The sequence below is a fragment of the Myotis davidii genome, unplaced genomic scaffold (genome assembly GCF_000327345.1).
Source record: "Myotis davidii unplaced genomic scaffold, ASM32734v1 scaffold107, whole genome shotgun sequence".
Taxonomy (NCBI): domain Eukaryota; kingdom Metazoa; phylum Chordata; class Mammalia; order Chiroptera; family Vespertilionidae; genus Myotis; species Myotis davidii.
Window position 1 is genome coordinate 2,122,989 of NW_006383012.1, and position 23,530 is coordinate 2,146,518.

At 37.9% G+C, this 23,530-nt stretch overlaps 1 protein-coding gene across 4 annotated transcripts in view; it reads left to right on the forward strand.

The window, feature by feature from the left end:
* The window catches only part of ADD3 (adducin 3), a 121,796-nt gene that overhangs the window by 59,943 nt on the left and 38,323 nt on the right, over positions 1-23,530 (forward strand). Inside the window, exon 1 of one of the 4 annotated variants that reach the window (XM_006778700.2) lies at positions 7,505-7,555. The exons of 2 other annotated variants lie outside the window; for them this stretch is intronic. The gene's annotated coding sequence lies outside the window, so the exon portion shown is untranslated. Of the gene's footprint in view, positions 1-7,504; positions 7,556-12,555; positions 12,578-23,530 lie in introns of those variants that run through there. One more of the 4 variants, XM_015557990.1, reaches the window with a different exon arrangement.

The following is a 23,530-nucleotide window of genomic DNA, read 5'->3' on the forward strand; positions in this document are numbered from 1 at the left end:
TAAAGAGGTTAAGAGCTGTTTTAGATTAATGGCTTGGCAACTTGGAAATAGCCCACTGGAGTCAAGTCCTGCTTATCTTGGAGTTTTAAAAACTTAGCCATTGAGGATTGTTTCTGTAAGCTGCCAAATTGAAAGTTAGAGTGAAGAAAAACTTTACAATGACCCACATACCCCCAAATTCTTGTTAGTATGCTTTATAAGAATCTTGTTGTTTGGAGGATGGCAGAATCCACAGGATAAAGAGCTTTTCATGACAATCAATAAATAATGCTGCTCTGGGTTTACATGGAATTTATAGTGTTTTTCCTTTAATTTCTCAAGTTTTCATTTTCATATATGGTATTTACTTTCCTTTTTTTGTTTTAATATTTTTAAGTGATAACCCTTTATTACTTCCTAACTTTTTCTATATTAGAAAAACCAACCCTTCTTTTTCCTTCTCCCATTTGTAGGATTGCACAACCTTTCAGTTAAACAAAACCAAAATTGTTCACTTGCTCAGTTTCCACCCCCTTGAAATAAGCCACATAGCTCCCTTTGGGTGTGCCCTGCCTCAGACTGCTGTCACAGTTACTTGATCCTCCTTATCTCAAGCCACTCTGAGTTTCTTAAATTGTCTCTTCATCTCCTTTCTTAGCTCCTCCTTTTCTTTCTTCCTCCCAGTTTTTGTCCTGCACTAGTCACCTCCCTTCTCAGAGACTCAAGAGCAGTTCTCCTGAATTGTTTGTTGTTTTCTGAGGAAGGGACTTATACACTGTCCAATGATCAATGGTTCATTGAGGAATTCCTACATGAGGATTAACCCCTTCAGACTGAACATTTTGCAAAGGTCCGTCCTTCCTTCCTTCCTTCCTCCCTCCCTCCCTCCCTTCCTTCCTTTCTTTCTCAGAGATTAGGTATTATAGGTGTGAATTCATGAATATAAAGTACAGATGACCCTTGATTTGTGTAATTATGTGCTCTAAAAAGTTGGCTGTATCTTATATTGAATAGGAGAGATCACTATTTAAAAGAACTTGGCAAGGAATCTTTAGAGTAAAAAATTCACAATATAAATAATACTACTAACTTTGTTTTAGAAGATATTTTCATTCAGGTTGTTATATAGGGTGTGTTGCAAATGATGGTGTTTATAATATTCTCTATAAAAGAGAATTTGTTTTATGTGTGTGCTTGGATGTGAAAACATATCTTAAATGTTAGCCTATGCCCTATGGCATTTTCACTCCATAGTAACTTGATAAAATAGGTTATCTGTTCTTAGCGATTTAATATGGCATACTTTTCACCTTTCATGAGGTTAGCCCAGTTTTCCAATCCACAAAAGTAATTTTTCTATATGTGTCAGCATCTTTCTGGGCCAGTAACCTTGAGAATTTAGGTGTCTTACAAACACAGTGCTTGGTGATTAGTTTTATTTTTTTCTTTCCAGCCCCTTTCATTAAATCTACCATGCTCAGACTTTTAAGGATTTGAGCCCATAGGGTATGGTACTGGTGTTCCAGATTGACATGTCATTGTTTTTTAACCTTGGTATTAACCTAGAACATTCTTACACTACTTCCATGATGATGTGGTAGCAGATTACAGTTTGAATGGCTTCAAGATAATTGGTCTTAATTATTTCTAAGTCACTGGTTAGTGCAGTGTAAACAAGCATTGTTCTAAAAAAAGGGGGGGGATATAAATAGCTTTCGAGTTTCTTTTCTTAGCATACAAGTAAAAAATTAGGGTGAAAGCAAAAGCACATGACATTAAACTACATGGTTTGCTAGTCGATTGTAGGGTTCCTATAGTTTGAATTATATAAACCACTGTAAGCTGTTAACTAGTAACAATTTCTATTTCCCTTTTGCATTAGTTGCAATGTGTGATTCTTTCATTTAAAGTAAAGCCATGTGTCAAAGTACCAGTTTATTAAGAAGTATGTTGTCTTTGCATATCTTTCTGCCAGGCTTGTACTTACCATCTCCTCCCCCAGATACCAAACTCCAATTGTAACTTCCCCCCGAACCTTTCAAATTGGCTCCTTTATCTGAGTCTGCAGTATATCTATTATAACACAGGAGCACAGTGTTTAAGAAGCTGTCTCCTCCCCCAACCTTCTAAGTTGCTGTTAGCTTAGGATCAGGGATAATGTCTCATTTATTTTTTGCATTCTCCACTATACTATGCCCTGAATTGCAGCACATAATAGGTGTTGAATGAATTGTTGCTAAAAGGAAAAATGAATTTAAGCAGAAAGTAGAAGGAATTGTTGATGAATTGACTTACCAACTAAGATTTAAAGAGAAAATTTTAAAATCTAAAATCAGAGTAGATTAAAATCAGTACAGCCATAGATTTGGCACAGAGCAAGTTAATCTCCAACTTTAGTAATACTTGGGGACAGAGTGTGATGCAGTAAACTGTACTGCCCTTAAAATGCAAAGAAGAGACTTGTTTAAAGACCAGTTCTGTTTTTATGGTTGATTTTGTTTTATTTTTTAAAAATATACATTTTAATTGATTTCAGAGAGGAAGGGAGAGAGATAGAAATATCAATGATGAAAGAGAGTCATTGATCGGCTGCCTACTGCACACCCCTACTCGGGGATCAAGCCCGCAACCAGAGCATGTGCCCTTGACTGGAATTGAACCCGGGACCCTTCAGTCTGCAGGCCGATGATCTCTCCATTGAGCCACACCAGCTAGGGCTGTTTTTTGTTTTAATTAAACCTCCTATCATGCCTGAAGAAATTGAAAGGTAGCAAATCTACAATCATCCGAAAATAATTTCACTAAGGGCAAGTGGATCTAGAAGGGTTGAGGAATGGGAGTGAAAATGGGGAGAAAATGTCTAAACACTGTCTTGAAAAAAGCTTATTAATAACTTTAGAGCAGCGGTTCTCAAACCGTGAGTCGCGACCCCTTTGGGGGTGGAACGACCCTTTCACAGGGGTCGCCTAAGACCATCAGAAAACACATATATAATTACATATTGTTTTTGTGATTAATCACTATGCTTTCATTATGTTCAATTTGTAATAATGAAAATACATCCTGCATTACGATTCATAACAGTAGCAAAATTACAGTTATGAAGTAGCAACGAAAATAATTTTATGGTTGGGGGTCACCACAACATGAGGAACTGTATTAAAGGGTCGTGGCATTAGGAAGGTTGAGAACCACTGCTTTAGAGGATGGAATGTGGTTCTTGTCAAAGAGAAGCAGCCTGTGTTCTAGAGCTTGATGTTGGAGAAGTTTAGACCTCTAAGCCATGTGATTTGTCAACTTGGCCACCTACCTATTTTATAGCAATGTTCAAAGCTAAGAACTTGAATTTTTTGGATGAGAATATTTAAATTTCCCAAGATTTAAAAAATTTTGGTATGGCTTTTTTTTAAAAAACTGGGTAAATTATTTGAAATGTGAAACATTTTTCCAACTAAAGAGATTTTGTCTCATATTTAGAAAAAGCAACAATTTTAGTCCTATACCTTTAGATAGAGCTGACCAAGGCAAAAGTAATATATATAGATATATTACTTTAAATAATTCTTTATTTTTTAATTACAGTTGACATACAATAATGTTATAATGTTATATTGTATGTCAGCTGTAATATAATTTCTTGCTCTCTCTCTTCTCCTTCTGGCGCCCCCGTAATGTAAATGTTGGTATGCTTAAAGTTGTCCTAGAGACAGACTCCTTATACTATCCTCATTTTTTTGGATTCTTTTTTCTTTTTACTGTTCTGATTGGTGTTTTCTGCTTTCTTCCAAACCCCTGATTTGATCCTCTGCTTCATCTACTCCACTGTTGATTCCCTGTAATGTATTCTTCATTTCAGTTAATGTATTCTTTATTTCTGACTGGTTCTTTTTTATGTTTTCTAGTTCTATTTTTATGTTTCCCAGCTCTTTGTTGAAGTTTTCACTGAGATAATTGAGGATCCTTATAACCAATGTTTTGAGCTGTGCATCTGGTAGATTACTTGTCTCCATTTTTTTAGTTCTTTTCCGGGAGTTTTGTTCTGCTCTTTCATTTGGAACATATTTCTTTTTCTCCTCATTTTGGCAACCTCCCTGTGTTGGTTTCTATGTATTAGATAGAGCTGTTACATCTTCCGGGCTTGGTAGAGTGGCCTAATGTTGTAGGTTTTCTGTAGGATCCAGTGGCACAGTATCCCTGATCACCTGAGCTGACACTCCAGGTATGTTCCCTCCCCCATGTGGGTTGTGTACACCCCCTTCTGTTGTAGTTGAGCCTTGATTACTATTGGCACCTCAATGGGAGGGATTTATCCCCAGGCCAATGAGCTACGAGGACTAGCTATAACCACCATGGAAGTTCAGCTGTACAGGGGCCTACCCTACGGAGCAGGACTTAATCCAGCAGGGCTCTGGTGCCCACTCAGTCCACCCTTTGAGTGGGTTGCTTGTAGGGGTGGTTCTGGCGCCCCTAGGAGGTGTAGACCAAGGTCAACTGCAACTTGTGTGCTGCCCAGGGTCACCTGACTTGAGCTACAAAGTGATTTGCAGATGGCTGCTATTTGTCCTGGGCTTGGAGGTGCCCATGTGAGGCCAACCAAGGCCAGCAGATGTTAGTGGCTGAGCCGGGGACACTTAGCCAGAGGTATCGGCACACTGAGGCCAGATACTGCTTATTTGAGAAATTTTAGTAAAGTCTACAGCATAAGACAGGTCCTTTGTGTGGAAAAGCCCCTGGAAGCAGCTTGGGTAGACCCACAAGTTGGGTGGGGTGGGTCTCAGGGAATACCAGGGTGGGGCTAACAGTTTAGCAGGGTTGATGGAGACTCAGATATGGCACGTGCCTCTGGCTTTGTTGGTGGGAGGGCTCTACAAGGGAACAGTGGCCTCTGCCAGCACTTCTCTCTGGAAAAAAGCTGCCCCTCTAGTGCTCACCCTGAAGCCAGTTTAGTTTCTCCCCCTTGTGTCCCTGGCTTTTTTGAGCTCAGAGTTTTCCAGTAAGTCCATGTGTGGGGCCTTTAAGAGAACTGCCTGAGACTCCAGAAGCGCTTTGTGTCTCAGCCACAATCCCTCCTGGTTTTCACAGCCAGAGTTATGAAGACTTCTCTTTCTGGCAGTGGAACCCTAGGCTGGTGGGGCTGGTTTGGGGCTGGGATTCCTTGCTCCTCAGAGGAGACCGCCAAAGCCAAGATATCCCTCCTGATTTTAATATGCCACACGTGGATGTGGGACCAGCCCGTTTCATGTCTTTGCCTCTTTTACCAGGCTCCATGTGGCTTCTTCTTTATATCTTTAGTTGTAGGACTTCTGTTCAGCTAGATTTCAGGTGTTCTGAAAGATAGTGGTTTTGTAGATAATTGTTAAATCCCAAAGTGATTGTGGGAGGATTCAAGTACCACATTTACCTATGCTGTCTTCTTGACTGGACAAGATTGCAAAAGTAATATATTTTAACAAAATATTTCATGTGTCTTGAATGTTTTTATATGCTGTGTATTCATGTTACATTTTATTTTTACTTGTTTTCTGTTCTATTTTTGGACTTTTCCTCAAAGCAGAAATTGTGAATCCAGGTTTTTTTAAGAGTAAATATTACTCTTCACTTTTTATTGTTGTTTTTGTTTTGTTTTGTTTTCATGTAGTCTTTATCTTCCTCTAAGAGTGGTAAATAAAACAGGTTGTTTTTGGAAGCATTATGCCATGGTAGGGTCAAAGCTACATATTGGTGTGTGTGTTTTTTTTATTTCAAGTTTGGCAACCTTCAGATACAATACAAGCTCACTAGTTTAGTTAATTTTTGTTTTAGATGGGGATTATGCCTGATCTTCAGACCTAATGATTTACTGAATTTTGACCTCAGCTTTCTTAGGTTTAACTTGCCAGTCATTGTAGGTTATGTTTTTTTTACTTTTTATCCAGAAGAAAACCTATTTGACCACTAAGCATATTGCATTTATCTGTAACCTTACAGGCTTTTCTGTAATTGCTTCTTTTTAAATCCTGGATTACCTCTTTTAACAAATAACGAACTATCAGATATTAACTAGGCAAAGGACAGTATTCATTTATCAACCATAATATTTTTCGAAGTTCCCCTGTACGAGGTCCTGAGGGGCCCTGTTCTCTAGTTGCTCATAGCACATGAGAGAGCTATCCCAGAACAGACAATTGTGAGTCAATGTGTCATGAGTGCTATTTGTTGGAGTTAAGTCAGAGGGCTGTGGGATTTGAGGCTTTAAACTTCAAGGTGGAGGCTTTCCTTCACAAATCCATCTTTGCAAGGGAGGCAAAACCAGGGTTTTCCTAAATGGGAAATTACAGAATGTGGCCAGAGATGCCCGCAGACCGGAGTTGTGTTTCACCAGCTTGGCGAGGCTCTCGTTTTTCTTTAGCACTTCTGAGCTTCAAGGGCCGTCTCTGACTAAGGTTTTATAACTCCAGATTAGCAGACTGTTCCATGAAGATTACTCCTACATAGAACTCACATACCTCTTATCACCTCAGCTACGGTTTGATTTTGGTCCAGGCTTTTATTTATTTATTTATTTTTACCCTTGAGAGTTGCTCCCTCAGCTGCATCTCTTGTACTGTTTGGTGGCCCCACAACTGTCTGCATTTTCTTTACCCCAGACCCCCTCCACATTGTAAAATTAACTTATTATGAAAATCACTTCTGACAAAAAGTCACTTCTCTACTTTTTATCTTCATTATTACTAGTGTGACCTGTTTCCTTAAACTTTTTGAATCTCAGCATTCTCATCTATGAAAGGAGCCTAATAGTACTACCTGATTGAGTTGCTGTGAGTGGTACATGGATAACTGTATAAAACACACAGCAGTGTGCCTTATTCCAGTGGCACTTCAACTGCTTAGCAGCAGTCATTTCTCTGAGAACACAGATGTTTGCCACAGTTAGCTTTTAATCTTTTTTTAATTTCATGCCTTTTAATATGCTCTATGATCATCTCCCTGACCCCCTGTTTTTCTGGCACTTTGCTTTCCTTTCTGGTGAATGTTCAATAGAGTTTTTTGCTACTTTGTCTTTTTATTTAATATATACATATATATTGATTTCAGAGGGGAAGAGATACATAAACATCAATGATGAGAGAGACTCATTGATTGGCTGCCTCTTTCATGCCCCCCATTGAGGATTGGTCCACAAGCGGACATGTGCATGCATAGGAATCCAACCATGACCTGGTTCATAAGTCAATGCTCAGCCACTGGGCCATGCCGGCCGGGCAACTTTGATTGTAACTGAATACCCATTCCCCAGGTATATCCATTCCGCAGACATGGATGGTTTCAGGATGCTAGGCATTGGATACAGAGGGACTCCCATTCAAGTAGGGGAAACCCCTGGAAACAGCCAGCTGGTATGAGTTGTTCTGGAATGCTGTTGTTTAAAGCACTGTGGAGACACGGATGAAGGAGCTTTAAATTTGTACAGAGTAGATCAGCAAAGTAGGTTGGATTATTAACAGAGCCTTGAACTTTCACTTGGTGGAAAAAGGAAGATCTTGCTAGGCAACGGGAGCTGTTTATAAAAAGACAGATGAAGATACAAGTTTATAAGGTATAAGCAGTTCTTCAAAGTGAAAAGTCTGTTTTCCTCCCCTCCCACCCCTGTTCCTTCATAATAGGAAGGCAAAGGGAAAATAAGTAGCCTTTTATTAGATGTAAAAACTTGTTATCTCAGTATTGAACAAAGAGTTCTGCTTTATTTGCTTTTGCTATTTTCTTTGCATGTACAAAATGAGTAAGGAAAGCACAGATGCTTAGAAGCAGTATGTGAATGTACTTATTCTTGAACTGCCTCATACTATCAATTTTTCTTCCACTTTTCTTTCCTTTGATCACTCTCTATATGCCAGGCACTTTGCAGTGATTATCTCTTTAGTCACACAGCTTTTTGAGTTAAGATTTTACTTTTTTCTTTTTCCATATGAGAACACTGAAAATAAAAGGCATTTTAAAAACCAACCCCCCCCCCCAAAAAAAAATTTGTTTAAGATGCATAGCCTCTTAAAGTGGGAGAGCTCTTCCTTAGAGACAGCATTATCTCCAAAACTTTAGTTCTTTTTATCCTAAAATGAAGTGCAGAGCTGCTGCCTAAGAGCCTTAGACTAGGCTCGGCCAATAAATTACTGACCAGTTGGATGACTAGTATAGGCAGCCAAGCTTTCTAAACTGTATTTTGTTTTTTTAACCTAAGAAGTAGAGTAGTTGGAGCAGGTGAGACTATACTGCCTTTTCTTTTTTTAAATATATTTTTATTGATTTCAGAGAGGAAGGGAGAAGGAGAGATATAGAAACATCAATGATGAGTGAGAATCATTGATTAGCTAACGTGTTTTTCCCCCTGCAGGCTCCTTCATCTATTTTGTTCATGTCTGATAATTTTGTGGAACCTTATAAGTTATGTGATATAGTGAGAATGTTCTAATGCATAGGTTGCAAAAACACGATTGTTAGGAGTTGTTTTAAATCAAAATAGTGATTGCCTCTGGGGAAGTGAGAGAGGGAGTTGCTTGGGAAAAGGCCTGAGGGAACTGTTTGGTGTGAAGGTGATGTTCTATATCTTGATAGGAGCTTGGGTTTTACAAGTGTACACTTACGTTTCTGCACTTCGTTGTGTGTAAATTTTACATGGAAAGAAAAAAATCATAAACAAATATTGAACTCTAGGTAATGATATGCATGCTGAAGTATTTGGGGGGAAGTATACTGGTGTCTGTAATTTACATTATAATTCACTAAAAATAAGTTGGATTAACAGATGAATAGAGGGATGGATAGATGAAGAGACATGTGATAAAATAAATATAGTACAGTGTGGATAATATACTATACTTATTTTATATACAGTATTAATGGTAGAATCCAGGTAGTGCTTATATGGTTCTCGGTGTAAGATTATTTCAAATTTTCTGTATATTTGAAAATTTTAATAAGTACATATATAAAATTAAAAATATTATAATAAGTTGTTGGGGAGAGAACCACTTTTCAAATGAATCAGTAATTTCATATCAATATCCTTTCCCCCCCCTTAAAGGGTCTTTTAATGCTACCCCAGGCTCTAGTTGGACTATCCTGAGTTTAAATGACCTAAATTAAACAGTTTAGAGAGATCTTTTCTTTCCTTAGCCAATCTGCAGGTTGGGAGGTTCCTTCCCTTAGACCAGTGGTTCTCAACCTTCCTAATGCCGTGACCCTTTAATACAGTTCCTCATGTTGTGGTGACCCCCAACCATAAAATTATTGTCGTTGTTACTTCATAACTGTAATTTTGCTACTGTTATGAATCGTAATGTAAATATCTGATATGCAGGATGTATTTTCCTTGTTACAAATTGAACATAGAGCGGTCACGACCCACAGGTTGAGAACCGCTGCTTTAGACATTTCAAGCTATTCTAAATGTCTCTCAGAGTTGAAGCTTGTCAAGCAAAACTCATCCCTGTGTCTGTCTGAGTCACTGATAGTTATATTTGTAGAAATTAGTGTCACCATCAGCCAAAGATTAAACTTTTACTTTGCTCCCCCTGATGTACCCTTGATCAAATGGTGTTAAGAAAATAGCCCCTTTTTTTTGTTTTGTGCTTTGTTTTTAGTCTGTCACGTGTTTGAGACACCTTGTATTTCTTTAACAAGTCACACTTAGTGCTTTCACAGCACTTTAGCTGCAGACAACTTCTCATTGAGCTGGTTTGAGTTCTGGCACTTGAGAGCATCGTCATTCTGAAGCTTATGGAATGTCGCTCTTGTATTTGGAGCAGACAGTTTACCTTTTCCTCATTGGTTAAGCCCAGCCCTTAGTGGTGCCCCAAATGAGTCTCATCCAACTTGTGTTTCAGAATGTAAGACCATTAGGAGTGCATGAATTCTTGTGTGGTAAAAGGGGAAAGCAATGAATTATGTTAGAACAATGAATTCACTTACGGGGATACTTAGTTGTATATAAAAAATTAGTAAGATAGCTAAAATTATTTTGAATTATTTTGTTCTAAAAATATCATTTTCTCTAATTTTCATAACAATTATTCACAAGTTATTTTACACACTGAAAACAAGTTACAGTATTAAAATATTGTATGTTTTTATAAGATTTAAATGAAATAAATATTTGAAAAAAATGGAGTTGGAGGGCAGAAAGAGAGGGGAGTAGAATACTTCTTGAGTTGAACTTGAGCCATACTGTTATTTATGTTAAGCCTCTAGCACTCAGTAATGGAGTATTTTTATAAAATCTGCAAAACTGATGGGGAGTGGGAAGGAGACATTTGATTGCTTGAGAGTTTTCCTAAAAGATTGGATCTATAAATTTACATGAATTCCTGAAACAGGCAGGTGTATGTGAGTGCCAAATAATATTAGAACTAACCAAGAAAAACTTGCTTTTCTGCATGACTGTGGTGAAAGCATTGGTTCTCAACAACTTTCACATTTATAAGGATTTTTTAAAGGGACTAACTACACATTGGGCAAGCAACTATGTAGTCCAAAAAGTATTGGCTGGATTTAACGTACTGGGGGCATGTGGATTCCTGAGAATGTCACACATTGTCTAAGCCAATAAATCGGTGTCTATTCTTGATACTAAATCTGATGTCACTGGCAGATTTTCCTCTTTATTAGAAGGGTGATATTCAGAAGGGCGGATATTTTTTCATGTATTTTGCTGTTTCTGTGATTGGGTTTTTTCTTTTTTTTTTTTCTTTTTTAAGCTATGAAATATTACTGGCAAGTCCCAAGAAAACTAGATCTGGATTTCATTTTGTCTCTTCAACTCTGTGTGATCTTGTGCACATTCCTGACATGTTACAAACAGCCTGTGTCTCTGAATGTGCAGTATCAGTTTTCAGTGGTGAAAACCCCAAAAGGAAACAGACTGATTCTTCCATGCACAAACAGCTGGGCAGTTGTGGATGGAATTAATTGCTGATATATATTGGCTGTGTTTTTCTTCTCTTGTCATTTCCTTTGCAGCTGCGAAAGTGAAGTTTGACTTGAAAACAGACATTTCCAGCAGTGCAAATCCAAAAAGTATCAAGATGGGATTCTTCAGATATAATATCTAACTCTGCTACCTTGGAGTTATTCAGTTTGGGGGAAAGCAAACAGATGATTTATAATTACATATTATGGTTAAAAAATAAATCAGGCACTTGAACTATGGAAAGATTATTTTGGAATGGGTTGATTTATCTTATGGTAAGAGTGACCTCATAATTCAACAAAAGGCTAGATCAGTCATCACTCCCTCCCTAGGATCCTGAAAAACGATTTTTTAGACATCTCTCAAAATATCGAAATGGTCAATACTCCAGACTAATTTATTGTTTCAGTGTGAGGGAGTAGCTGTTGATGAGGGTAATGTATCATTAAAAATAACATTTTCCTCTTTTCCCCCCCAATCCTTTTCTATTGTTTGTTATAAATCCTATGTAAATTATTATATAACTTATTTTTTACATGCTTGGGTATTTCACTGAGAAACATTTTTTATTTCATGAGTTATAAGAGTTTAGTTAAAAGTAATAGTTGGTTGTGTTTCTGAATGTGCATATTCAAAAAGTAGTATTGAGTAAAATCACTTTTTTAAAAATTTAAATTCTTTATTGTTTAAAGTATTACATAAGTCTCCTTTTCCCCCATTATAAAATCACTTTTAATAATCGATCTTTGGTGATAGTTTCAATAACTGATAAATTATTTTAGACACCATTAAAGATTTTTAGATATATATGTATGCATACTACTGAGTATCTTATTTAGAACTAAATAAATAAAATTTTAAATCAAAACTCATGAAATTATTTTTAAAAGTTGGCAATTACAAACTTTTTCAAAGTATAGTATGCATATTAGTGATTTTCATCAAAATAATTTATGTGTTCATTTCAGTATTCTGCCAAAGGAAGCCCATAAATCAAATCTCTTATTTTTTAAGGCAGTACTTACTAGTTAGTTGATAAGAAAATGCTTTTATTGTTTCCGATTGCCAGGAGACCTAGAGCATTGGTAGAGAAGGGTAGGTAATGCTTATGTTCATGTTCAAATCCCCTGTTTTTGCCAAATGGGCCAAAGTAAAGTTCTAGAGTGAGCAATGTTACTGACACCTTGAGATATGTTGAAGCTGCTGTTGCTAAACTTAGAAGTTGGCATGTTTGGACTTCCTTTGTAGTAGTTCACTCACTTCCACCTAACATTCTATTTTGTTAGTTAAGCTTTGTGATATACCATGCATTTTATCTTTACTTTCTTCAAAAAAAAAATAGTCTGTATTTCATTTCATGGCAGGAAAACTGATCTACAAACATGAACTTTCCCCATGTTTCTTTAAGGAGGATTAACCAGTTAATTTGGACTCTGAGGCCCTGAAAAATGTTATGGCAATATTAACGTGCAGTTTGCTCTCACTGAAGTCTGCCTGGGTGTGTTGTTTCCCCCATAGTGGGCTCCACCCTTGCTCTAACCGCAGTGAGTGTGGATATCTTGCTGTTTAAAACAAAGTTCATTTTTAGGGCATCATTGCATCAGAATTGCCACACAAAACCAGCTTAAGAAATGCACAGCAGCTTCCATTTTTTTTGTAAGTAGTGGATTGTCTATTGTAATAGTGATCATGCACAGCTTAGAGGGGAGCATAGATAAGATAGATGGTTAATTTTGTGCCAGCAGCTAGTAACATGCAATATGCTTCTTGGGGAGAAGCCTGTGGCTTTATCACTCAACTAAATTTTTTCCTATTCACTGTCAGCTCTGTTTTTCTTAAGTGATTTACTGAATTGTGTTTAATTGTTTTGGGGATGACTGACTATTTAAACTAAGGAAAATACTGGAATAGTGTTTTACACTGAATTTATTGGAGTATTAATAGCATAATCTGGCAGTACTGTATTTCGAGTCATCATAGCATGAACTTTGTGTGTAAGAGGGGTTCATTGAATTTTAAAAAAGGCAGCATCTAAAGAGCCTTTATTTCCATTATAATGATGCTTTGTCCTGTTGCTGTTGGGTATTTGTCAGAAGAGTTGGGGAAGGCTACAGCCCAAAGTTCTGTTCCATGCCTTATCTGTGCTTCTGTGTTCTTTCTAGAGTTTGTGACATGAACGGTAAGTTAAACTATAGGAGACCTATTGTTATTTAATGAGGTTCATGTTCAGCAGTTTTTTCTTTGCAAATGGGGTCTGACTTGCTCCTCTACACACACATTAGGGTTCTGTTTCTAGCTGGTATTTAAATGCCTGTGAAGTGTTTAATTATGCACTGACCAAAGTGGGCTGGTTGAGAGAGAGGATGTGTTTGGTGATGTCTAAACTGACTGTTTTCTTCCTCTCCTCTCGTGCATGTTCATTGTGTACCCTTGTGGGGTAGACACACCCATTCTGTCCAAGCAAGTTGAACCACTTGCCCTAGATAAAATCAGAGCTGAATGTTGAAATTGGTAGATTTCAGCAAAGCTTGAGGGGTGACATTGTGTCATCCTTTTTGGACTTGGGCTTCTTAACATTTCCTTGCTTCAGTTTCCTCTTTGTAATTTGGTAGTAATTGTGTTTAGCAATTTTATAACGTCACTAGGGGTCCAGTGGATGAATTTGTGCACCTTAAAAGGAACTGTGGGCCGGGAGGCTGCAGTGGGCACAGCAGCAGGTCTCGGCCCATCCTCTGCACCCCTGCCCAGCCCCTCCCTCTGCAGTCCCCAGTCCCCTGTCTGCCAGAAGCCCCGCTCCCGCCACTGCTTCCACATACTGACAGTGTGGGCGCCAGCAGTGGGTGGGAGTGAGGCCGGTGCCATCAGCAGGTGCGAGCAGTGGTTGCTGCCCAGATCACCCCTCAGGAGCAGGGGATGGTGGAGAAGCCCTCAGGGAGGTGATGGGGGCCAGCAGCCACCACTTACACCCACTGATGGAACCGAGTGATCGGGACTGGCACCAGGAGCTGGCAGCAGGTGCAAGTGGGGCTGGCACCGGCAGCAGGTGTGAGTGCCAGGCGGGACCGTGGCGCACAGGAGCAAAGAATTTTTAGTAACCACTAGACAGTGACAGTGACCGGCGCCCCGCCTTGGTTTGGCGCCCCCACTCACCTTCACTATCCTGCTGCAGCCAACACCCACCATGTTCCATGCTCTGCCGCCTGCTGCCGATGCCTGCCATGTTCCATGCGAGACCCCTGGTGGTCAGTACACGTCATTGCGACCCGTTGTTTGGTTGTTCTATTTGCATATTAGGGCCATAGATAGATAGATAGGTAGATAGGGATTAGGATTTAAGAATAAAGTAAAATCATTGTATCATAGAAAAAAAGCACTAGCCTGGGAATCAACAGGCTATTTCTTTGGACACTAGTATCTTCACCTGTAATATTAGGGATTTGGGTTAGCTCTCTAAGATCTTTTCCAGCTTAGAATCCTAATATTCTTTATAAAGACATACCTATTCCAGAACTACTAAAAGGATTATATTAGAATTGGTAAGAAATGTTTAGATACTAACCCAGAATCATTCTTATAAATGACATGAAAACCAAAGATTTGCTTTAAATAATGTATGTACTAGTATATCAGAAATTTCGGAAATTTGCTTTTTAATATCTGAGCAGTAGAATTAGCTATATAAATAATCTCAACAAGAAAATAATTTTCAAGTTGATACTAGGTAAATCTCTTATCACAAGTGTTGTGTAGCATTTCATTAATCATTGCCTGTACTCAGTGTAGTTATTAGTTATATCACCTTGGGTAAGTGGCTTTAAAACTTGCTTTCAATATGTTTTGTATCATGACCCAATACATACACCACATACCCACACTTAATCTCTGGAATAAATTTTTCTTACAGCTCAGAAAACACGGCTATTTTGTGTTCTTTTTCTTTTTTAAAAAATGTTGGTTTCCATCCACTGAGCTAGATAATTTCTACTGTCCATTTGAACTCTGGAGAATACAGTTAGATACTCTTACACTTTTAAAGTTGCTCTGGAGTAAAGCTTGCCAACCAGTTTGCTGTTAAACATTGAAATTCCAAATAGATATTATTTGTAACTTTTGAAGAAAGTTGATTACTATCCTCAATAATACTCCTATTTTTCTTATAATAATTATGTAATTGTAAAAATGGAGTGAAATTTTTTTTTACCACTTCCTATGGAGCTGCTCCCAAACCTCCTTCTTTTTACTCCAGTATGTTATGCAAATTTTACCCAAGCCAGCCCAGCTACCTCATTCTTTTTAATGGCTGTATAGTACTTCAGTATGTGGCTGGATATACTGTAATTTATTTATTCATACACCTTTTGATAGATATCTGGATTATATTCAAGTTTTTTCCATCTCCCCAGTCAGATATATTTATGCCATTAGTCTTCTACTTCCATTTTGGGACAGAATCCAGAACCCAGGTGCTATAAGAAAGGGGTGATAGTATTGTGTGGAAGTGGGGAACCCCTCACCAACTTCTCCTGTAGTTAGAATACCAAAGGTAGGCCCCTACTGTCTCAGCCATTCACACATAGGTAAGCACTGCTCTAAGGCTCATTTTCCGGCAGATTAATGAGATGATGTTGGGTTCAGAGTTCAGTAACTTGAGTATGAGATTATAGGTAGATCACCTATAAACTCACCTACAAATTCCTTGTTCCTCAGTTTTACCATCTATAAAATGAGATGTTGGAATAGACAAGTTCTAATGACCCTTCCAACTGTAATATTTACCTAGTATTTTTGTTGGAATATTGATTTAAGCTATATAACCTAAATTATATGAAGTTTCTATTATTTAATTAAAAACATCTTTTGTATATATTGTGTGGTCTGTAATTTATTTGACCTGCCATATGGCCTAAGCTATGTGAAAGTTTAAGGATGTAAAAAAGGAAAGTTGAATATTATACTATATTTTACATAAACTCTCCTTTGTAAAATGTCGATTTCCAAGGCACAAAACCCATTCCAGAAGTAAAAGCAAGTCCTTTTATCAAACTTGAATACTTGAGGAGAAGATTCCGAGTGAGGTGATGTTTGTTTTTAAAACGGATCCTTGTAATTTTCAATGAATCTAACCATTCAAAACTAATCCTAAGGGCTTAGAAACTTGGCTTCAGCCCCCTTGTTTAAATTGTTTTCACATTCTAGCCCTCTAATCCTGCTCTTTGTTTCCCTGAATGCTAAAATTGATATTGCTTGACATAGCTAACATTTTCAGATTTGGTCCTGAGGAATCAGCCTTAGAGGTGAACTGTACACCATCATCCTGCCAGCAAAGTTATCAAGTTACACAGCAAAGTTATAAAGCCACTGAAGCAGGAATCTTTGCTGTCTCACACGTGGGCTGTTTAGCACTGCCTGTTTCACAATTTTATTCTTGTAATTCTGTCAAATGACACCTGTCCTGAAAGCAAAATGGCATAAGAACTTCAGCATTTGATTTGTGTAATTACAACAGGAAGATAAAAAGACATTTTTTGGCCTGGAGTGTGTATTTGTGTGCTGGTTACCCTAACTTCTTGGCAGAAGGCTTAACATACTTTGACTATGTATACTTCTCTAAAACTTGAGATATTATTTATTATCCAAGTAATGTTAGATAATTATACTACTGGTGTTCCATGTTAATTTTTATATCAATTGTTTGACATATGGTTCAGTTTATCAAAATGTATTGAGTACTTTGTAGGACCCAAACACTGCATTAAATGATGGGACCGACTGGATGGCAGAGACAATCTCACTGAAGTCTACTAAGTGACAACTGTTCCTATTTCTTTCATTGTTGAACTTTTCTAATGTCCACTGGTAAGCGGAAGGGGCAGAGCAAGTTCTTCAAATTTCAGTCTTGAAAATGAAGCGTATTTGCAATATTTAAAGGGCGTTTTCGTGTCTTCCAAGGGCACTCACTGGCAGTTGCTGTGCAGGCACATTGTTCTGTGTGTGTGTCCACATTAGTGAATCATTTTCTCACGAATCAAATTCTAAATGGAATAAGGTCGTGGTGCTTGGACTCATTGAGCCTCAATTTTAGCCTACTAAACTGTATCTGAGTTATAAAAACCTGTTGCAGTCATCATGCCTCAGATAGTCTAATGACTAAAACAATTGCTTGTATGAAATTAACCTTGAAAATGGTCACACTATGTCTTGATGACACATCCTAATACCTTCTTTGTCAAGTTACCCCATCCATTGTGGTATTTATGTCTAAGGAAATTCACTATAGTCAGAAATATACAGGATACTGCTGTCTGTCTACAGGATGTTGAACAAACTCTAAAACATTTTAAATCATTTTAGAAAAACAGTCCTTAGCAAAACTAGTCAAATAGCTTGTAGTTTGAGCTGAAGCAGAAAACCATTTTAAACAAGAGAGAGAGAAGAAAACCTTTAATCATTACTCTGGTCTGTTATGCAATCCCAGAAGGGACTGGCGTTTCTCCTTTGGAGCCCACCCAGCCTTTGGCTAGGGCCCTGTGACACACAGTGGGAATTCACTTCCTATCAGGAAACGCTGTTTTTCAATGTATTATCTTGTTGAGACAACCACAGTGAACAATAGGCTATTAATGTATTAGAACAACAAGTGTCATAACTAAGCCAATATTTGCTTTGTTTTGAGTGTTGCACGTTAAAAAAACACACACATACAAAAAAACCTTTGGCTGGGCTTCAGAATATATTTGTACTCTTGACCATCAGTGACTGCTAAACATAAAAGCGATGACAGTTAAAAAGAACAAAAAAGAAAAATTGTTTTAATAATGATAATGAACTTTTGCAAGTTTATGCTCTTCTTGTCCACAGAGACAATAATAAATTTAATAATCTCAAATATATCTTTCAAGAATGGGAAATGTCCATTTAAAAGTCTGTTTTGAGTTTTGGAAGCCACAGCAAGAAATGCCATAAAGAAAAAAAGCCTCCAACTCAAGTTTTCTTATGAAATATCAAACCCTCTTAATAGATATATAGCATTCAGTTTTGGATATTTATATTAAAAATAATTTTATAATACTGCTTATTTGGGAACTGACAGCTTTTTCATATTGAGTAGGAAGAAAACTCCATTTAAGAGGTAGTCAGTTAATATCAAGTCACTATAATTATGTTAAAAGGAGTACAATAAAATTTCAGAGCTGGAAGCTAAACCTGTAGGTCGTCGATCAAACCACCTCACTTTGTATATAAGTAACTTCAGACCTTATGTGTTCATTGAAATCTGTACTATCTTAGTCCAAAATTCTGTTTATTAGCATTTCTCAACAGCTCTTGGAAATCTCACATTATCTTTTTTTAAAATATATTTTCATTTTAGGGAGAGAGAGAGAGAGAGAGAGAGAGAGAGAGAGAGAGAGAGAGAGAGAGAAACATCAATGATGAAAGGGAATCATCAATTGGCAGCACTGGGTATCAAGCCCACAACCCAGGGCATATGCTGGACCAGGAATCGAATTGTGATCTCCAGGTGCATAGGTCGACGCTCAACCAATGAGCCACACCAGCTATGCAGTCTTTTTTGGCAGTTGTCGTAAAATGCTTTTACTGCCAGTTATCTTTCCATGTGGTCATGTTTTAGTTCTCTCTTTGATTAAACTGGAAAGCCCTTAAGGGCAGGACCTAGACCTGTGCCTTATATTTCTTTATACCCTTTACTTAACATTTAGTGTTTGCTGATTGGTTGAATCAGTAGGTTTTTTTTGGGGGGGGGCGGGGGTTAAGATGACATTTTTGTAGCATTATTTGTACCTGGTCTCAAAACATTGCAGTAACTATAGATTTTTTAAAATTGCTCATTTTATACCTTTATATTTTCTTGTGATTACTTTCCAGTAAGTTTAAGACATTTTAGATGCAGATTGCAATATACTCAACTCTCTTGAATGTGTGGTAATTCTGATCAAACCATCATTTGCCCAATTTTCAAGGGTTGCTCTAGGTTCTCCGCCCTAGTTTAATCTAAGACGAGTAGAGAGTGTGATGTTATGAATCAGTAGTCCTACTCACCTCACTTCGTTTAATAAATCCTTATTAAATAACTTTAATTGGAAGTGAAGAGAGGAAAAAGATGTTGCAGGGGCAGACAGATATACTCAAATAATTTAAAAGCAACATACACTATGACAAAGTGCTTTGGGAATATCAAGGGGAAACAGGCTAATTTTGATGGGGGAGATTGGGAAAACCATAATGGAAGGACTTGACTTTTAAATTAAGACCTCCAATGTGGGTTAACATTTGGATAGATGAAGATTAAAGAGGAAAACAGGTTAAGTGTGTGAGAAACAAGGTGAACAAAGCTTTAGTCAGGGAAATAGATTTTGTTTGAAGAGGCATCATTTTCCTAAGTCCATAGGAGATAGACTTGAAGCCTTCTTCATTCTATTTTGAGAGCCCCCCCAGGCTTGATTCCTAAGTATTTTCCTTTAGGATGGGACTCTAGAATACTTCTTCTTTTCCCTTGAGGGAAGAACTATGAAAATGATATTGTGGTAAATTACAGTAGGTAGCTTTGTGCTTCTCAGTTGTAACCATGAACCTCAAGGGTTTAAGTATCCATACTGTATTTTAGATGTTTGAAATAAACTTTCCACCACTTTACACCTCTGTGAGACCCTTCCCTAACAGTGGAGATCAAGAGTAGACACAAAATATTTACCCATTCTGGAGAGCTACTTAAGTGGCTAAGCTCCATGAAGATTGCTTTTATTTGACACTAAAGTACTTGATGTGGGCTGGAAGTCCAGCCAAATGAGCACTCTAGAACTAACTGTAAGTCTAGTCTTTGTGGGCCTCAGGAAAACAAGAGTCCTACTGCAAGCCTGAGTTTAAAATATAGCAAGGAGTTTTAAGTGGTCCCTTCAGGCATGTGTCGAGTGGGCACAAAAAAGCTGAGTTATATAGTTTACTCTCTCTAGTGAATTACCACAAAAGCTTGAAAGAGAAGCATCCCCGTTATTTAAAAATGGTATGAATGGTCCTAAATTCTTATGAAAACACATTTTTAAAAATATAATGAACAACATAAACTGGAACAAAAACAGAGTCAGAGACATTGAAGCATTGAACAGACCGTCCAACCTCAGAGGGAAGGCAGGGGAGGCGGGTAAAAGATCAACCAAAGGACTTGTATGTATGCATATAAGCATAACCCATGACACAGACATTAGGGGGGTGAGGGCATGTGCTAAGGCAGTGGTCGGCAAACCGGCTCGCTAGCCACATGTGGCTCTTTGGCCCCTTGAGTGTGGCTCTTCCACAAAATACCAACTTCTGCGCCTGGGCCATGAAGTTTCAATCGCACTGTACATGCGCACCTGCACGTGGTATTTTGTGGAAGAGCTACACTCAAGGGGCCACAGAGACGCATGTGGCTCGCCAGCTGCAGTTTGCCGACCACTGTAGGGGGTGGGAACGGCCGGGGAGAGGTCTATGGGGGGGAAAGGAGACATATGTAGTACTTTAAACAAATAAAGAATTGAAATAAAAAAATAAAAATCTGTTAACCTTGAATGCATACCTACAAACCCCTTAAAATCAAGAAATTGGAGCTTGAGTCTTTAAGTGCTTTTCTTTCTCATAAAAGTTAACATTTTAGCCGAAACCGGTTTGGCTCAGTGGATAGAGCGTCGGCTTGCGGACTGAAGGGTCCCGGGTTCGATTCCGGTCAAGGGCATGTACCTGGGTTGCGGGCACATCCCTGGTGGGGGGTGTGCAGGAGGCAGCTGATTGATGTTTCTCTCTCATCAATGTTTCTATCTCTCTCCCTTCCTCTCTGTAAAAAAAAAAAATCAAGAAAAATAAAGTTAACATTTTATATAATGTGCTGAGCTTCTTAAATTAGTTTACTCCCAAAACTTTTAGTTAACGGACTTTTTAAATGAAGTGTATGTTTTAAATCTTTTTTTTACAATGACAGATCATATGATCTATATATCACATGCTACTCTAGATCATGCAAAATGCCCCGAGTAAGATAAATTGAGGGGCTTAACTAAGTCACATTTTCTTTTGGGACCTGTTTCTTCATTTGGAGCAAAGAGAGTATAGGACTGGATGTAATAATATCTTATATCCTATTACTCTCTAACAACTTTAAATTCTAAAGGTACTATTTCTCTTTTGGTTCTAATTAGGCAATATTAGGGAAGGCAGTATTTATTTCTAAAGAAATGACTTTTGATTCTGCATAGGTGATATCCATCCACATTGTTATGCTGGTAAAATGCCTCCTAAAATAGATATTATTGGGATGGAAATTCCATTGGAACAATGTGTGTATTAGTTTTCTAGGGCTATCATAGCAAAGTAACACAAAGTGAGTGGATAAAAACAACAGAAACTTACTGTCTTACAGTTCTTGAGGCCAGAACTCAAAATTCAGCAGAGTTGGCTTCTTCTGGAGGCTCTGAAGCAAATTGTTTTATATCTCTTTCCTAGCCTCTGGTACTTGCCAGCAATCCTTGGTGTTCCTAGGTTTACAAATGCATCCATCATCACATGGCTCTCTCCTGTGTATCTCCTCTATGTCTCTGTGTCCACATCTTTCTCACTTTCCTCCTATAAAAACTCTAGTCATTGTGTCCTAATCCAGTATAACCTCATCTTAATTTGATTACAAATTAAGACTGTTTTCAAAAAGATCACATTTCTAAGGTAATGACATAAATTTTGGGGGATACTACTAAACTCAGTACAGCATGTAATGTTGAATTTCAAATCTAAAGATGGTTCATTTGAAAAAGCTAGTTTCACAAAAATCGTTTGTTTTTATAAAAACAGATTTCTGAGGTTGATAAATATCTCTTTTCATGCACTTCCACTTAAAACCATTATCAGATCTCTAAAATGACAAGTGATAACCAAATATTTTTAAAAGTTATTTCCAAGTACTAGTATCTGTGTTTAATAAATTGCATTTTCATGGCTCAATAGTAGACTTCCCATGGGGAGAAGTGGGGCGTGGAGGAGGAGGCTCAGGGGAGAGACACACAGATGAGGTTATGGTGATCTTGAAATTCTCCATACCAGCCAAAATCTGAAGTAGGAACTCCTTCAAATCAGATTTCTTTGCAGCAATGATGTATTGAGTTACCTACAGCTTTTGGATTGACTTTTACAGCTGTATTTTATAAATTCTAGCTATAAAAGCCAAAACTCTTTAGCTGGAATACCTGAAATAGGAGATCAGATGAACTTTTGGGATTTACTCATACCCTGTTTTCTTTAACATTTTATTAGTATATATTTGAGTAGTTTTTAAAATAAGGAACTTTGCCTCATTTTTTGTGCCCTTCCAACCTCCCTCTTGTCACTCACTGGTCACAATGACCATATTAAGGATGGACCTGTTAGAAGTATTGTCAAATGAATTTTCTAGGTTAGCCTTTTGGGTGAATGTTTGATTTTGCAAAACTCAACTCATTTTTAATAATGAGCTTTGGAGGATTGTTTGCATTTCTTCAGACTTAGGAACCAGAATTTCTTGGTTTCTTGTGGAGGCTCTTAAATCTTAATGAAGCAAATTGTTTTATGCCTCTTTCCTAGCCTCTGGTACTTGCCAGCAATCCTTGGTGAAATAGGTAGATGTAAGATTGGAATTTCAGGGAGTTAAGTTTTCTATATTACTTGTATTCTGATATTCACTTTGGAAAGTTTCCCAGGTTTCTAGAGTAGATATGCAGAAATAGGTAAGAGTGAATTTGACCTCAAACATTACTCTCAAGAAAATGTCAAAAGTAAAGGCTTTAAATTTTTAAGCTCAGTACTGGACAAATAATTAAGTAGACTTTAGTACATGAAGGTATGTGAGGGTTGATGTTTATTTAAAAAAAAAATTCTTTGTGTCCAAAAAAATTCTTTGGACTTACATACCAAATAGTAAAGAACCAAAGACTTAAAGTATCTCCAGAAATTGAGCGCAATGAATCTTTCTTTAAATATCATAATCTCCAGTCATCCCATTTTTTTGAAACCTCTCATTTATCATGAGCTGTCAAATTCTGGATTGTTTCCTGCATCTCAGTTTTTAAAATTTCACTGATACCAGGGGACTTAACAGAAACTAAATGTCTGAGAGACACATTGGAGTAATCAATCCACTTGTCTTTGTCAACTTTCTCTTACAGACAGGTTGGGGCGGGGGAGGGAGGGGTCCTTTTGTTTTTCCCCCCAACCATTTCCAAAAGCTCCATGTTGTAGACAAATGATAACTGAGGGAATATATACAAGGCATTCGTCATATTTTGAAGAAAGGAGGGTAAAGGAATCAAGGCATATGTTTTTGGATTCTCAAGATATGTGAAGGATTATCTCTCTATGGTTGATTGTTTTACTCATCATTTTATAAGACTACTAGAGGCCTGGTGCACAAAAATTCGTGCACTCAGGGGGTGGGGGGGTCACTCAGCCCGGCCTGTGCCCTCTCGCAGTCTGGGATCCCTCAGGAGATAACGACCTGCTGGCTTAGGCCTGCTCCCGGGTGGCAGAGGGCAGGCCCAATCCCTAGGTGCAGCCCCTGGTTGGGCTCAGAGCAGGGCCAATTGGGGAGTTGGGGTG